Source organism: Vidua macroura, chromosome 30, assembly GCF_024509145.1.
Source record: "Vidua macroura isolate BioBank_ID:100142 chromosome 30, ASM2450914v1, whole genome shotgun sequence".
Lineage (NCBI taxonomy): Eukaryota > Metazoa > Chordata > Aves > Passeriformes > Viduidae > Vidua > Vidua macroura.
This window is the reverse complement of record NC_071600.1, coordinates 1,317,581-1,334,211: the sequence shown is the minus strand read 5'-3', so window position 1 is coordinate 1,334,211 and position 16,631 is coordinate 1,317,581. Positions and strand designations below refer to the sequence as shown.

General features: G+C 50.8%; 2 pseudogenes; one reads left to right on the top strand and one right to left on the bottom strand.

Moving 5' to 3' along the window:
- Positions 1 to 16,631, top strand: part of LOC128820668 (uncharacterized) — a 1,438,581-nt pseudogene that overhangs the window by 683,300 nt on the left and 738,650 nt on the right.
- The window catches only part of LOC128820667 (uncharacterized), a 2,212,279-nt pseudogene that overhangs the window by 1,996,486 nt on the left and 199,162 nt on the right, over positions 1 to 16,631 (bottom strand).

Genomic DNA, 16,631 nt, shown 5'->3' with positions numbered 1-16,631 from the left:
CACATTGAGTTATGTACTTTGAGCAAAGTGGTTGGTTTGGTGCAAAGCAGGAGGAGCATTTATGCCAGAATTACAATTTAATGAGAAAATTAGGATCAAGGCAATGATCCAGAAACACTGGCTTAATCTGACCGAGTCAGGATATATCCTGACACCCCGTTGGTCCGGGAGGTGGTAGCAGTCTGATGAATTGGTGGCTGCAGTCCTGTTGGAGTGATGAACGTGATTCTGTCAAAGCGGGGATCCTGTAGAAGGGTCTGGTCTTCCTCTGAAGGTCCAGTGGTGCTTATGGAGCTCTTGTCCTCTAGGAATGCAGTAGGCAAGGTGCTCCTGGTGTTGCAAGGGTGAGATTATATGCAGGTAGGAATGCTTGGTTCCTCCCCCTGGGCGGAGCATCCCACAATGGGATGATGTAATTTTATCAGTCCTGCAGTGACACTCAATGGCCCATGAACAGAAGATGGCCCCTGGAGGGCGTTATCAGGGCTGAGTCATGGCAGAGATAAAGAACACTGCCCCACCTGTTTATCACAGTTCATGAAGATGGTGACTGAAAACACACTTTTGGTTACATCTTACATTATCACCTGAAACAGTGAGGCAATCCCTGCTCGGGGTGGGGGGGTGAACACCACCCCCCTTACCCAAACTGGCTCAGGTGTAAAACCCCCACCCTGGGAAGGCCCCGCACACAGGGGACAATGTCACATTTGCCCTGCCCCAGGGGAGGTCTCTGTCCCTGTCACTCCCTTGCTCTCCCCCCTTTTTCTCTTTCTTTCCATCTCTCTCTCTCTACCTCACATTTACTGTTCAATAAAATCCACTTGGGATTTGGTCTCGTTAGCACCTTAATTGGGGCAGAGGCACCTCTAACAATTTTGTTAACCAGATTGCAGCATTATTTTGCAGAGATTTTAGGCGCTATTGTCTGACCCCAAGTGCCTTTGACAACAGCATGGTTCCCTCCTCTGAGGAGGTTCTGTCTCTTTCTGGAGGAACTCTTGGAAACTTGGATGCAGCTTCCGCTGAGGGACTTGTGGGAGAACTTATGAGGAAAATGGCTGCTGTGGGTGGCCAGTGTAAAGAACATATTTTGTTGTCCTTCCTTCAAAAGTTTGTTAAAATCATTGGAGGAAAGGGAGCAAATGATACCAGCAAGACTGACAAGGATCATTCACCACAAGTTGAGGAACACAAGGCTGCTAAAAGTCCTACAAAAAGCCCAGCTCAAGTAGCTAAATTCCCGAATAACTCCCAAATTCATAGGTTTGAGGCCTTTGCCAAATGTGAGAATCATTGTTTTCTTCGTCCCTGTCACCTTTGTGACAGATACACAGAGCTTTCCCTTCCTTTTAATAATCTGTATTGGGCCAAATTTCTACTTTTGTGTTATCGGAACCTGCCCGCAGCTGAGCTGGAGCTGTGCAGGAACTGATGAATTTTGGAATTGCCACAGAATTGCTTCTCTTGTCAGTTTATTCATGTTTGGGATTTGTTTGCGTTTCCATCACAAGTGACTTGTGGGAAGAGCAAATATTCCTCAAGGCATTTTTTGTAGGATTAAGTGTGATTTCTGCCGAGTCTATTTTGTCCAGTGCCCGGGGGATGCTCACGGGGTCTCTGTGCCTCTTGCCCAGGGGGATGCCTTGGAGGGGCTTGGATAGGTTGTCCCTTCCCCTGTTACCCCTGGCCATTTCCCTGTCACCCCAGGCCATTGCCCAGGGGGTCTCCATCATTCTCACCCCAGGGAATGCCTGGGGGGTTCTCCCTACTGCTCACCCCTCTGCCAGGGGAGTGCTCCAGGGAGTCTCTGTCCCTCTCAGCCCAGGGGGTGCTCAGCAGTGGAAACAGGGTATTTTACAGGGTAAATGTTACAGGGTAGAAATCCATTTGTATTTAGGTGAAATGTGCTGCTTTGAATCATTAGTAGCTGGCCAGCATAGGTAAAATACGCTGTTTAGTCTGCTAGTTCTGCTGCTGAAATGCAGATGAAATATTTATCCCCTCAAATCCTGCAAGGAGTTGTAGAGACTGTATGTTTATTACAGCGCTGGGCACATGTGGGGATTGTTCCCCTTCAAAGGACATGCACGCCCCTGTGTAAGAGACGGTCCCAAGTTCCCCTCATTTTTGCCACATGTTTGCTGCAGTGGGAGAGACTGAGATCCTGGAGACCCCGACTGGAGTTCCGGCTTGGAGAGGTGGATGATTAGTTTTGCAGGTGTATTTGCTGTACCACCTCAGACCACTGCTTCGAGCAGGGCCTGGCAAGGATCTGGCAAGGAGCGGCTTGTTCTATGTGCTTACATCTGTTTCAGGATACCTGCTCAACCCATGAATTTTCCCACCTCTTGGCCAAATGAACTTTCTGGGGTAACTCTGGTGATCTCCCACAGAAGACCCCTCATCTGCCTCATGACCACTGTGACGGATGGAGATTGAAGCCCCTCCCAAGGACTGAGACTGAGACCCTTACCACAGGGAGGAGGGCTGACCTGATCAATGCGAGATGTTTGCCCAGGCGTGGGCGATGGACCAAGAAGACAATGGCTCTCGCTCACGGCTGATAACATGACCTGTTCCTTCTCGGTGCCTTCAATGGACATTCATTGTCTTTTGCCTGTTCCCCCCTTCCACAGAGGACTATAAAAGACCCCTGAGATAACCAAGATTTTGAGATTCTCCCCGATGTGACAAAATGGATCTCCATTGTTCAGACCAGTGAGGATTTCGTCTGCTTTGGCAGCTATAATCCCTTTTCCTGTCTTTTTCTTTCTATCCTTTATTTCCTTTCTGTCCCCTCCATTGCTTTGCTGTTGGCACTATATAATAAAGGTGCATTTGCTGTGATGAAACTCATGATCCCCGTCTGTTTGCCTTTTTGCCCTCCTAGGATTGGTAAACAAGCCATCACAACACCCCGCTCCTCCAAGCGGATTGTGACATTCCCTTCGCGGGCAGGGTCCCTTCCTACCCCAATACTTGCGGGATTCTGTCAGGGACTCGCTTCCCTTTCCTTCCTCCCTCTGCTTCCAGCTGGAAATGTGCTGGGAAATGCCTGGCAAATCCATCTTTGGTGCGTGCTTTGGGAGCTCACACAGCTGCTGCACCTTGCCTCAGGAATGCCCCTCTGGGATCCATGGCACACGCTCCCAGGGGCTGGAATTCCAGTTCCCAGCCAGGAAAAGTTCTTCCTGCCCTTGAAGGCAAAGCTCTTAACAAGGAGCAAGACGCCAAGTGGAGCAAGATCCTACAGTGACATTTCACTGCCAGCCTTCAAAACTTCACCCATGGTGGTTGTAGGCCCTGGATTGGGAATGAAATCCGGGTAGGGTCTTTGCTGGGAGCTGCCCTGGGTCAAGGGAGACACTGAGAGAGAAACAGAGCAGGCAGAGAGAGGCAGGAGAGAAAGGAGGACACAAACAAAATCAGCTGAGAAGGTGGCACTCTGTAAACAGAACTGCAACTGACTGAAAAGGAATGCGATGGAAAGAAGTAATATTGTAGCTTTATTTCCAATCAAAATACAATTTCCTCCCTTTCTCACAGACCTCCTCCCGGTGTCATTCAGCAGGGCTGTCAGAAAGTTCTTCATTCTGAGTGGATGTTCCAGGCTGCAGCCACAAGGAAACAGGGAATGGGGACTTTCCTGCTCCGGGGGAGTTTGACATCCTCAGCTGAGGAGAGGAGGAGGACAGCTGGGCTTCACCCTTCCTTAGTAAAGAGGTGTGGGGGAAATCGCTCACCATGTCTGCAGCTGCTCCCACAGGGATGTGAAGGCTGATCCCAGAGCCCCAAGGGTCACATTGAGGGCTGCCCTCAGGGAATGCTCACCTGATATTGAGGGGCAGTGTGGGAGCACCTGGATCTCAGAGCACCCAGCTGCCCCCATGTTTGGAGGTGCCTGAGGAGGGCTGGGACCATGCCAGGGACATCCTGCAGTGACATCCCCCCTGTCCCGCTCTGCGTGCGCTCAGTCCCAAACCTGACCCTGATCCTGGTCTCAATCTCACTCCACGTTTAGACACACTCACAGTTCTGTATTTAATCTCATCCCAGTGCCAGACTCGTCTAGCCCCAGACCCAATCCCAACCCCAGCCCTAAAGCCAATCCCATGTCTAGCCTTAACCCTAGTCCCAGCTCTAATCCAAACCTCAGCCCCAGCTCCAACCCCAGCCCCAATTCCAGCCCCTTCCTAAATCCTCAGTCCAAACAAAATCCCAGGTTCAGCCCTTCTGGGGGTTTGGGGGTGTCTCTGTCCCTCTGACCCCGATGATGTTTGGGCAGGGTCACAGCAGGGTTGAGAGGGACAGAGACCCCCCCGGCCTCCCCAGGGATGAGAAGGTCCGAGAGCCCCCCCAGCCCCGAGCACCCTCAGCAGTGAGAGGGACACAGAGCCCCTGGTCCCCAGCCCTGCACAGACATTCCCTGAGGCCAGAGGGATGGAATCCCGCTGAGCATCCCCCAGGGTGAGGGGACAGAGACCCCCGAGCATCCCCTTGGCTGAGAGGGAGAGAGACTGCCCGGAGCACCCCCTGGCACAGGGTGAGAGGGAGTGAGACCCCCCAGGCATTCCCTGGGGTGAGAACGATGCAGACACCCTGGGGAATGGCCTGGGGTGACAGGGACAGGGACAACCCATCCAAGCCCCTCCCAAGCATCTGCTAGGGTGAGAGTAACAGAGTCCCCTCAGGCACCCCCGGGGGACCAGACAAAATAAACTTGCCAGAAATCAAATTAAACTCTGCATAAAACGCCTTGAGGAATATTTGCTCTTCCCACAAGTCACTTGTGATGGAAACGCAAACAAATCCCAAACATGAATAAACTGACAATAGAAGCAATTCTGTGGCAATTCCAAAATTCATCAGTTCCTGCACAGCTCCAGCTCAGCTGCTGGCAGGTTCTGATAAAAGAAAAGTGGAAATTTGGCCCAATACTGATCATTAAAAGGAAGGGAAAGCTCTGTGTATCTGTCACAAAGGTGACAGGGACGAAGAAAATAATGTTTCTCACATTTGGCAAAGGCCTCAAACCTATGAATTCGGGAGTTAGTCAGGAGTTTAGCTACTTGAGCTGGGCTTCTTGGAGGACTTTTAGCAGCCTTGTGTTCCTCAACTTGGGGTGAACAATGTCAGTCTTGCTGGTATCATTTGCTCCCTTTCCTCCAGGGATTTTAACAAATTTTTGAAGGAAGGACAACAAAATATTTTGTTTACACTGGCCACCCACAACAGCCACTTTCCTCATAAGTTCTCCCACAAGTCCCTCAGAGGAAGCTGTGTCCAAGTTTCCAAGAATTCCTCCAGAAAGAACAAGTTCCTGAGAAGAGGGAACAATGCGGTTGTCAAAGGCACTTGGGGTCAGACAACTGTGCTGTGAAGTCACTGAGCCAAAATAATGCTGCAATCTGGTTAATAAAATTGTTAGAGAGATGCCTCTGCCCCAATTAAGGTGCTAACGAGACCAAATCCCACATGGATTTTATTGAACAGTAAATGTGAGGTAGAGAGAGAGAGATGGAAAGAAAGAGCAAAGAGGGGAGAGCAAGGGAGTGACAGAGACAGAGACCTCCCCTGGGGCAGGGCAAGTGTGATATTGTCCCCTGTGTGCGGGGCCTTCCCAGGGCGGGGGTTTTACACCTGAGCCAGTTTGGGTAAGGGGGGTGGTGTTCACCCCCCACCCCGAGCAGGGATTGCCTCCCTGTTTCAAGTGACAATGTAAGATGTAACCAAAAATGTGTTTTCAATCACCATCTTCATGAACTGTGATAAAGAGGGGGGGCAGTGTTCTTTATCTCTGCCATGACTCAGCCCTGATAACGCCCTCCAGGGGCCATCTTCTGGTAATGGGCCATTGAGTGTCACTGCAGGACTGATAAAATTACATCATCCCATTGTGGGATGCTCCGCCCAGGGGGAGGAACCAAGCATTCCTACCTGCATATAATCTCACCTTTGCAACACCATGAGCACCTTGCCTACTGGATTCCCAGAGGACAAGAGCTCCATAAGCACCACTGGACCTTCAGAGGAAGACCAGACCCTTCTACAGGATCCCTGCTTTGACAGAATCACGTTCATCACTCCAGCCGGACTGCAGCCACCATTTCATCAGACTGCTACCACCTCCCTGCCCAACGGGGTGTCAGGTTATATCCTGACTCTGTCAGATTAAACCAGTGTTTCTGGATCATGGCCTTGATTTAATTTTCTTATTCAATTGCAATTCTGGCATAGATTCTCTCCCTGGTTTGCCTTCAAAGCAGTAGAAAACTCAATGTACTCCTCCCTTGTTTTCCTCCCAAAACAGAATTTCCCATCTGCAAGCATTTGTGAAATGGAGGAGGATTCTGGGAGGAAGAGGAAGGAGTCCTGGGACACCCAGGCAGGTGAGGAGGAAGTCAGTGCCCCTTTCCCCCTCTCTCCTGCTCCATCTCCCCCATGTCCTCCATGGCCCCCGGCTGCAGGACAACCCCACTGCCGACGCCGTCCTGCCGGGGACGCACTGGGGGGATCTCCTTCCCCTTCCCTCTGGCACGGAGGCAAATCCCATCCTCTCCTTGTCCTTCCTCCCCCAGACAAGGAGCTGAGGATGGAGACCAGGGAGGATAAATCCCCACGACAGAACCTCGTGGAAGAGGCCGTTTTGAGCAGCTCCATGGCACAGGAATCCAACGGGGAGGAAAATCCCCAGAGATCTTGCAGGAGGAGGGGCTCCAAGCCCAGCCCAGGGTGTTCTGAGGAGGAAAGACCCACCCTGTGCCAGGAAGGTGGACAGAGCTCCAGTCAGAGCTCAGAGCTGGTGGTCCATGAGCAGCTTCACCATGGGGAAAAGCCCTACAAGTGCTTGGAGTGTGGGAAGAGCTTCAGGAAGAACTCCCACCTGATCAGCCACCAGATGATCCACACCGGGGAATGGCCCTACGAGTGTGGGGAGTGTGGGAAGGGCTTCAGCTACAGCTCGGCCCTCATCACCCACCAACGTATCCACACCGGGGAGAGACCTTATGAGTGTCCTGAGTGTCAGAAGAGATTTTGGAGCAGGTCTGATCTTCTCAAGCACCAGCGGATTCACACCGGGGAGAGGCCCTTCCGTTGCCGTGACTGCAGGAAGGGCTTCAAGCAAAACTCCCACCTCGTCAGGCACCGGCGCATCCACACCAGGGACAGGCCCTACAAGTGTCCCCAGTGTGGGAAGAGCTTTTCCAGGAGCTTTCACATGACCCGACACCAACAGAGGCACTGTGGTAGTGCGTGGCTACGCAGAAGGAGCAGAAGGCTTTGTGAATTGGAAGTTGGAGTTTCTGTTTCCTAAATATGGGGTTGGAGTTTCTCTTATGTATTTTTACGTGTATTTACCCTTCCCCCTGAAGCTATTCCCATTGGATTTCACCTGTAATGTATTCATTCTGGGCATTGTGTCTATTGGTTTTACCTTACCTCTTATATTCCCTATAAAACCTGTAAGTCAACCCCCTCCCGGGGTCACTTGTTCATGCGGCGTTCGAGCAAATACAACCTACTTCGGACGACACACAAGTGTCCAATGTCTTGGGTCTCTTTATCTCGGTCATGGTAGCGCTCTCTAAATAGCTCTGTCTGTATCAAACGAACCCCAAAGGTTGGTTGTTGCTTCTCTTCGAGTTGTCCCAGAAGCGCTGGCCAGCACCCCGGGAAAGAGGAGCCGGGTGGAAACAAAGAAGTCGGAGAGAATGCGACAAGTGGTGCCACATCGTGTGGCCCTGATACGGCGGCTGTTTTTAAAGCGTGACAGAGAGTGCTCCGCTCGGAGCTTCTCCAGACGCTGTTTCCCACCACCGTCACTGCCGAAGACACAGCCGCTGACGCCACCACCGCTGACCCGTCGGAGCCACAGTCAAACCGGAGGGGAGAAGTTCTCGGACCACGCCTGTCCTGGGGGTTCACATCTCTCATGCCCGGCTCGCAGCCCTATCGCCGCTGAGAAGCTGTTCCGGTTCCTGTCCGGTTCTGTTTTCAGCGGGGGAGAAGACGCGACTTCCGCACACCCCGGAAGATGGCTTCAGACTGGGAACCGCTGCTGTGTTTTGTTTGTTGTTTTCTAAGGGTCAGTGGTTTGGTAAGCTCCAATTCTAGTGCGGGAAGGGCCTGGCTAGGGAAATCTTACTTGGTGGAGGCACCCCTGTTCCTGCGGAGGGAAAGGGCACGTGGCGTGCAGCGTGCGGGGTGCCGCCATCGGTTTTTAGACCTTTTCAGGTTTTTTTCTTTGGTTTTTTTTCCGGGCAGCAGGTGGGTGAGGCTTGCTGGTGGGCAGAATGGGTGGGAAATTGTCCACACAGCAGAAAGAGATTTATAACCAAGTAAAAGGAACCCTGAGAGAGTCAGGAGAAAGTTTTTCTAAAAGTTTTGTGAAAAAAAAATTTACCAAGTGGATCATTTTAACTTTTCCAAACGTCTCAGCTCAGGATGTGAGGAAAAAGAGTTTTTGGAAGCAGGTTGGCACAGTTTTAACACAAGGCACCAAAAAGGGGGATCCTTCAGTGAAGGAAGGCTTCATGGGGATCTTTTTGTTAGTTTATGACATTGTTAAAGAGGGAGCAGACAGTCGGGAAACGCGGGAAACTGAAAAGAGCCCATCTGCTTTATTTCCCCCATCTCCCCGACCCCCACGGTCTGAAAATGCTAATCACTCTGCTGAAACCTCAGTTTCTAACCCCTTTCCTGATCCCTTTCACAGTTCTGGCTGTTCCCAAAGATGCTGTACCCCTTCTAACCCCTTCCCTCAACCCCCACGAGAAGACCCCCCACAAGATGGCGGCAGCTGCGTGGCGGGGGTCTTTGTCCCATCTCAAGATACCCAGGGCGGCGCGGCAAGGACTCCTCCTTCCCAGAATTCCTTCATACCCCCCCCCCCCCCCGCCAGTCCCTGACCCTCCTTCCCTTTGTCCTGACCCCTCCTCCTCCTCTCTTGCAGCAGACCAAACCCCTCCCAGGTGCTATTGCGGGTCTCCACCCACAGCACCGCCCCTCCAGGTGGTTCCTTCAGCTCCACCCCTCGAGGTTCCATCACCCGATCCTGCCCCGCTCCACACGGCACCACCAACCTCAGCCACTCCCACACAAACCTCCACCCCCGAGCCTCCGGACCCTGCCCCCCCCCCCTCCTGTTTCCCAATCCCCTTCCCAATCCCCGGGCTCTGGTTCCCATAGCGAAAGGAAAGGCGGGGGAGCCGGGGCCGAGAAACAGAAAGCAGGCAGAGATTCAGATTCCCTGTTCCTAGCTCCAGTGTTATACAATGCAAGAGGACAAAACCCCAGGTGGGAACCACTTTCATACGAAAGCATAAAGGAACTCTGCAAAACAAAATGTGAATTTGGGCAAAAAAGTGAAATTTTAGGAGCATGTTAAAAGCAACTTTCAATTCTAACACCTGAGTTCCTGCTGATTTAAAGCGCTTGCTCAGTTGCTTGCTCCCTCCATCAGAATACAGATGGGATGGGAAAGAACTTGGAAAAGGTTTGCAGGAGACCTTCTTCCAGGAATTTTGCCGAGTCCTGATTATGCAAAAGATATAGAGGATGATGAGATCACCCTCGAACATCTTGTGGGTGAAGGGGATTGGAACCAAGCCCAAAAACAAGCAGCAGGGATTCCAAAACCAGTGTTAGACCTCACAAAAAACGCAGCAGAACGGGCATTTCTTAGTATGCCTTCAAAGGAACCTATAATACCTTATATTGCTCTCAAGCAATCTGTTTCAGAGCCATTCATAGATTTTGTTGATTGAGTGAGAGACATGGTCGAGAAAAAGGTGGAAGGGCAAGAAGCACGGGATGAAATCACATTTGAAATTGTCACCACAAATGCAAATGAAGCCTGTCGGCGAGTTATCATGGCTCTTCCAGCATCCTCTCCTCTACCTACGCTGGATCGGCTCATCGAGGAGTGCACAAGAAAAGCCACACTGATGGCAGAGGACTTGGTGAAAAGTCCTCAGGAAAAAGTGGTTGCTCTGACATTGGCAACCCCAAAAACTCCAACATCGAGTTCTCCTCCTCCCAAACGCAGGTGTTATTACTGCTATCAGGAAGGCCATTTCACCAGCCAGTGCCCCTTTTGGGGGACAGCACCTCCTCAGAAGGGGAGGGGTGCGGGGAGAATTCTCCAACCAGCAAAAAAACTAATTGGGGAGCGCAGACCTACCCTGCGTGATGATACAAATGGGGTGGGTCAGGGGGTTGTTGGAGACCCCACAGATAACGGAGTGGCGTCAAACAGGAAACACCGCAAGGGAGGAAGAGAACCCTAATTCCTGTTTTTCCTTTATACTGGCAGAATTTTTATAGTTAGTTTATCCTGTTGTATGATTTCATTTCTCTTTCAGACTAGCAGGATGTCAGTTCCTACATTCCTGCTCCTCATTTGGCTCCAGAAAAGCAGGAGAATGAGGACTGGTTCAAGGGCATGTTTAAGGGCTGGGATGTTTCTGGGTGGGTGTTGTCCCTTCTAAAGGACATTTGTTATTTTGTAGTTGCAATTTTTTTTAGTTTTGCTATCATTTGGGATTTTTAAGCGAATCATTTTTAGCATTGCTTCCTCCAAGTTTGCAGCCTCAGCAACTGTTGTAGTTGCTGCTGCCACCATGGGAGGAGAATGGTAGAAAGATGGAAAACAAAACAACACTGCAGTTTGATAGCCTCAGTTTCTCCTTCCCCCAAAGCTCCGTTCATTTTATTAAACAAAAAAGAGGGAGATATTGTAGTGTACAGCTACTCAAACGGAGCAAAAAGGCTTTGTGAATTTGAAATGGGAGTTTCTGTTTCCTAAACCTAAACCTGGAGTTTCTATTCTGTATTTTTACGTGTATTCATCCTTCCCCCTGAAGCTATTCCCATTGGATTTTACCTATAATGTATTCACACTGGGCATTGTTCTATTGGTTTCACCTTATCTCTTATTTTCCCCTATAAAACCTGTGACTCGACCCCCTCCCGGGGTCACTGGTATGTGTGGCGTTCGAGCAAATACAACCTACTTTGGACTGCACAACAAGTGTCCAATCTCTTGAGTCTCTTTATTCCGGTCTTGATCGCGCTCTCTAAATAGCTCTGTCCGTATCAAACGAACCACAAAGGTGTTTGTCGCTTCTCTCCGGCTGCTCCCGGCAGTGCCTGGCCAGCACCCCAGGAAATAGGAGCCGGGCGAAAACAAGGAAGTCGGAGAGACAAGAAGCAACAACACCTGTCTTGTAAACCAAGACTAATTTTGGCACCCAATGTGCAGCCCGACGGCATCAAGAGAAAAAGGGTGAAAGGAGAATAACAATTCTTGAGTAATTTTTTTTTGTTTGTTTTTTTTGTACTGGATATAGAAACCTCATTAGGTGTCACCATGTGGTCTAGCTTACCCTGCTTTGGGTGGCACATGGTTGTGGCTACATTTTTCCCATCCTATAACTGTGGCTACTGTGGCTGCTATCCAATTTGTTTGATGGGTTAATGTGGTGAGGAATTTATGGGGTTTTAATTTCCTCTGGATGGTGGGCACATGGATTCGAGGCTCCCACACACTAACTGTATGTGTTTGGAATTACTTTAATAATGGTACCCACTGGGAGGAAATGACACCGGGGAAATTTTCTCCCAACCCCTCAGCCAGCTCTTTGGGTCTACAGTGGTTGGTGTTGCTGATGTGCCTGTTAAGCCTATTCTATTGAGCATTCAGAGGTAAGGGAAGATTGACTTGGATAACTATCGTAGCAGGGCGTCTCCGGAGTGGTGATAATTAGCATTGACTCCATGATTCCAGAAGGCTGATCAATCGCTTTATTATATTTTACTCCACTATACTACTAAGAAACACTCATCGCTCTTGCAGACAGTCCGATACAGACAGACCAGACTGGTTGATTGAAATCCAAACACTGTCACCATTGGCCAATTAAGAAATCACCCTTTGGTAAAGAAATCTACATAACACATTCCACATGTGCACAACAACAGGTGCAGCAAGTGAAGATAAGAATTGTTTCTCATTCTTTTCTCTGAGCTTTCTCACAGCTTCTCAGGAAAATCCTGGGAGAGCTCTCTCTCTCTGTTCAGAGGATATGTGATCACCACAGGTCAGCTGTGACAATGCAGGCCCAAGGACACCAAGGTGACACTGGGGAACCTCATGGAACCAAGGGGCCAGTGTGACACTGTGCTGCCTCATGGAATCAAGGAGACCATTGTGGAACTCGGGGGCCCCAAGGAACCAAGGGTCCGTGGTGACCTTGTGGAGCCCGCAGTGTCACAGAGGAGCCGTTGTGACACAGCGAGGGCGCGTGGAGCCGAGGGGCCATTGTGACACATCAGGGCTTTGTGGAACCACAAAGCCATTGTGACATTGCAAGGCCTCATGGAAGCACGGGGCCATTGTGACACTGCAGAAGCAAGGGGAACATTGTGACACTCCAGGGCCTCATGGAACCAAGGAGACCATTGTGACACTGTGGGGTCCCACGAAACCAAGGGAACATGGAACAGGTCTGGCTGGCTGGGGCTCCTGGGGACAACCTGACAGGTCTGGCTGAGCTTGGCATGTCGAGGGCTGCTTCTCATCTGCCCCTGAAGCACTGTTGCTCTGGGCTTTCCTTCCTATGGGAGAGAACTGTCCTTCTCCAGCGGCCTATGGCCAAAAGTGGGATTCCTTCTCCAAATTTCCTTATATACAAGGATTGTTCCCAGACGAAATAGGCCAGGAAAGACAGGTCTGGCTGCCCTGGCCACGCAGGGACCACCTCTCATCTGCCTTTAAACGCTGGGAACATGTGCTTGTCTTTCTTATGGGAAAAAAAATCCATCTCCACCAGGCACCCATGGCCAAAATTTGGCATCTGCCTCCAAAATTCCCTATATCCAAGGACAGCTCCCAGACAGGAGCTGCCAGGATTGACAAGTCTGGCTGGCCTTGGCTTCCTGAGGGTTGGCACTCATTTGTCCCTGAAACACTGGGGCTCTGTGCTTTCCTTCCTAATGAAAATAACTCATCTTCCTGTCCAGGTGGTCATGGCCAAAATTGAGATTCCACCTTCAAAATTTCCTATGTCCAAGGATAGTCCCTAGACAAAAGGTGCCAGGACAGACAAGTCTGGCTGGCTTGGCCGAAGTGTGGCCACCTCTCATCTTCTTCCAGAACACTTGGATTTTGTGCTTTTCTTTCCTATAGGAAAAAAAACATCCATCCTGACCAGGTACCAATGGCCAAAACTGGGATTCCACCTCCAGAACTCCACACATCCAAGGATTGCTCTGAAGTGAAAGCAGCCAGGACAGACAGGTCTGGCTGCCCTTGGCCTCTTGGGGGCTGCCTCTCACCTGCCTCAAAACAGTGAGGCTCGATGCTTTCCTTCTTATGGAAAAGAACCATCCTTCTTCTCAAGGTGTCCGTGGTCAAAATTGAGATTCGTCCTCCAGAATTCCCTAGATCCAAGGATTTCTCAGTGACAAAAGCTGCCAGGACAAACAGGTCTGGCTGGCTTGGCCTCGCAGGAGCCACCTCTCTCCTCTTCTGCCCCTGAAACACTTGAGCTCTGTGTTTTCCTTCCTATGGAAAAGAACCATCCTTCTTATCTATGCAGAAATGTCTGAAATTGAGGTGGTTTCACCTCCCAAAATCCCTATATCCAAGAGTTGCTTTCAGATAAAAGCTACCAGGACAGAGAGGTCTGGCTGGCCTTGGCCACTGGTGGCTGCCCCTGCCACACTGGGGCTCGCTTCTTTCCTTCCCATGGAGATCCCTGTGACACTGTGGGGACCTCATGGAACCAAGGGGATCATTGTGGCACCACTGGAGCCCATGGAACCAAGGGGCCATGGTGACACAGCGGGGCTTCATGGACCCAGAGACCATGATGACTCTGCGGGGCCTGATGGAACCATGGAGACCATTCTTACCCTTCAGGGCCTCGTGTCACCAAGGGGGCATTGTGACACCTCAGGGCCTCCTGGGAGCAAGGGACCATTGGGACACTGTGGGGCCCCATGGAACCGAGGGCACATGGAACAGGTCTGGCTGGCTTGGCCTCCCAGGGGCCACCTGACAGGTCTGGCTGATCTTGGAATGCCAAGGGCTGCCTCTCATCAGCTTCTGGAGCACTGGGGCTCTGTGCTCTCCTTGCAATGGAAAAGAACTGTCCATCTTTCCAGATGCCCATTGCCAAAATTGGTACCCTCCCAAAAAAGTTTCCTATTTCTAAGAGTATCTCTCAGGAAAAAACCTGCCAGCTCTGGCTGGCCTTGCCTTCTGGTGGTCACCTCTCATCTGCCCCTGAAACACTGGGACTCTGTTCCTTCGTTGCCATGGAAAAGAACTGGCTTTCAAGTCCAGGGACCATGGCCAAAATTAGAATTTGGCCTCCCAAATTCCATATATCCAAGGAATGCTCCTACAGAAAAGTAGACAGGACAGACAGGTCAGGCTGGCCCTGTCACCTGGTGATTTTCTTAGACTATGAGCTGAATGTTTTCATGTGGAAACACCTTGGAAAGGGCCCAGAGATCTCCCAAGGTGGGGTTTTGAGGCCTCAGGCACATGACCACTACATATGGACAAAGGAGCTCTGTGCTCTGTGTGGTCGTGGTGGTTTTGCATCACGGAAGTGATGTCCTGAGAGAAGCTGCTAGCAGTTTGCTCTGGGTCTGACAAAAAAACAATCAGTAATTAGCTTTGAGAGCTGATAATCTGTTGAATTTAAGGAACTAAGGAACGCCTCTGTAAAGACACAGGTTAAACATGAGAAAGCCCGGCTGGGTCTCTTTCCCTTCTGGCCAGCACAGAGGTGCCAAGGCCGGGCCAGCCCCCGTCTGGGCCGGGGCGGGCCGGGCGGCTCCTGCCGTGGGGCCGGGCCCCTTCCCAGGGAGCCCGCCAGGCCCCATCGGCTGCCGGGCAGGGGAGGGGAGGCCGCGGGGCCGAGGCCGGGCCGGGCCGTGGCTGCGCTTGCTGACATCTGGCCGCTGCCGAGCCCTGCCCCGCCGCCAGCCCGGGCCCAGCCAGGATCCGCCGGGCCCCAGGAGCAGCCCCGGGCCGGGCCGGCTCGGCCAAGCTTCTGCCGCCCTTGGGCTTGGCCCGCAACCAGCGGGCAGGGCCAGGAGAAGCCATCGGCCCCGGCCGTGCTGCTGCTCTGCTCTGGCCTGGCTGCTGAGATCCTGGCCCTGCCCCCAGCGCCGCCCAGCCTGACACAGCCCCAGCGCAGCCGCTGCACAAACCTCCAAACTGTGGAGAAGGATGGAATTGATACATCAGACTCTCTTTTTCCCTATAATACATTGAAAAGTATGGGGAGATGACTTGTTCAGCAAAGACCTCCATGCTAAAGTAAGCAAATGTTGAAGTTGCTGTGATCCCATGAGAAGTTTGAACAGAGAAAGGGAGGAGAGTGATGAGACCCTGTGCCCTCAGGGAGAGAAGAAGAAGACCTCTGTTCCTAGAGATGAAGATGATTTCAGAAACAGATGAAGAAAACCTTTGCTCTTAAACAGCTCATCTTTAAACCAATACCCCATAAGCTGACATGGCCCATAAACACAGCTGTGGGAAAAGCTGTGAAAAAATGGGAGGGACTTCACAATTGCAGATTTTTTCAGGCAGCTGCTACTGGAGGAACTGAAAAGCCATGAGAGAAGTGTTTTCTTGTGGAGAAGTTGCTATAATATTAACAAGAGGAACTTCTCTCCCTAAGTCAAGTGAAGAAAGACTATTCTAGTGGTGGCAAACTGATAGGCTTTCTCTCTTTACATTGTCAGGTTGTATGGAGAGAGGAAGTGTTCTGAAAGTTTTGTTCCGATTCTTATTACTCTTTCTTTTAGTTACTATTATAAACCTTTTTAAAGTTTTGAGCCTACTTTGCCTTTCTCCTAATCCTATCTCAGAGCAGGAAATGAGTAAGTATATTCTAGTGAGTGCATTGGTAATTAGCCAGCACTGAACCCACCACACTAATTGATGCATTGGCTGAGAAATCTCAAATTGGTGAACCAAAACCACTACAGAAAACTTCCTGATGAACTGCCCCAGACAAGAGGGAAATCAAGGCAGAGCCATGGTTTGTCAGGACTTGCTTGATCCTAATGAGCCCCGTGGTGCATTTGGAGCTGAGCCCTGGAACCTCAGGGCCTGAGAGGAGATTGCACAAACCTTTCCAGGACTCAAAGCCAGAAGAAAAGCCCAAAGTGTCTCAAAGCATGAATGGGACCCACTGAGGTCCATCCCCAACACAGGCTCCTCATGGACTCCCTGGAGGAGAGAACTGGAGGCCAGGATGGCACAAAAACCTCTCAGAGACTCAAAATGGCACAAAAACCTCTCAGTGTGGAAAGGAAAATCCAAAGTACTTCAAAAACCTAGAGTATCTCAAAGTATTAATGAGCCCCACTGAGTGTCAGTACAAAGCTCTCAAGGGACTCGTTAAAGCAGATAATTGGGGCCATGATTGCACAAACCTCTCACAGAGTCTGTATCCAAAGGGAAACACCAAGTGCCTTAAAAGAACTGAAGTACCTTGAAGCATTAATGAGCCCCACTGAGTCTTGTTCCTGACAAAGCCTCTCCAGGGACTAATTACAGCAGATAATTGGAGGCCATGATTGCAGAAAGCTCTCAGAGACTG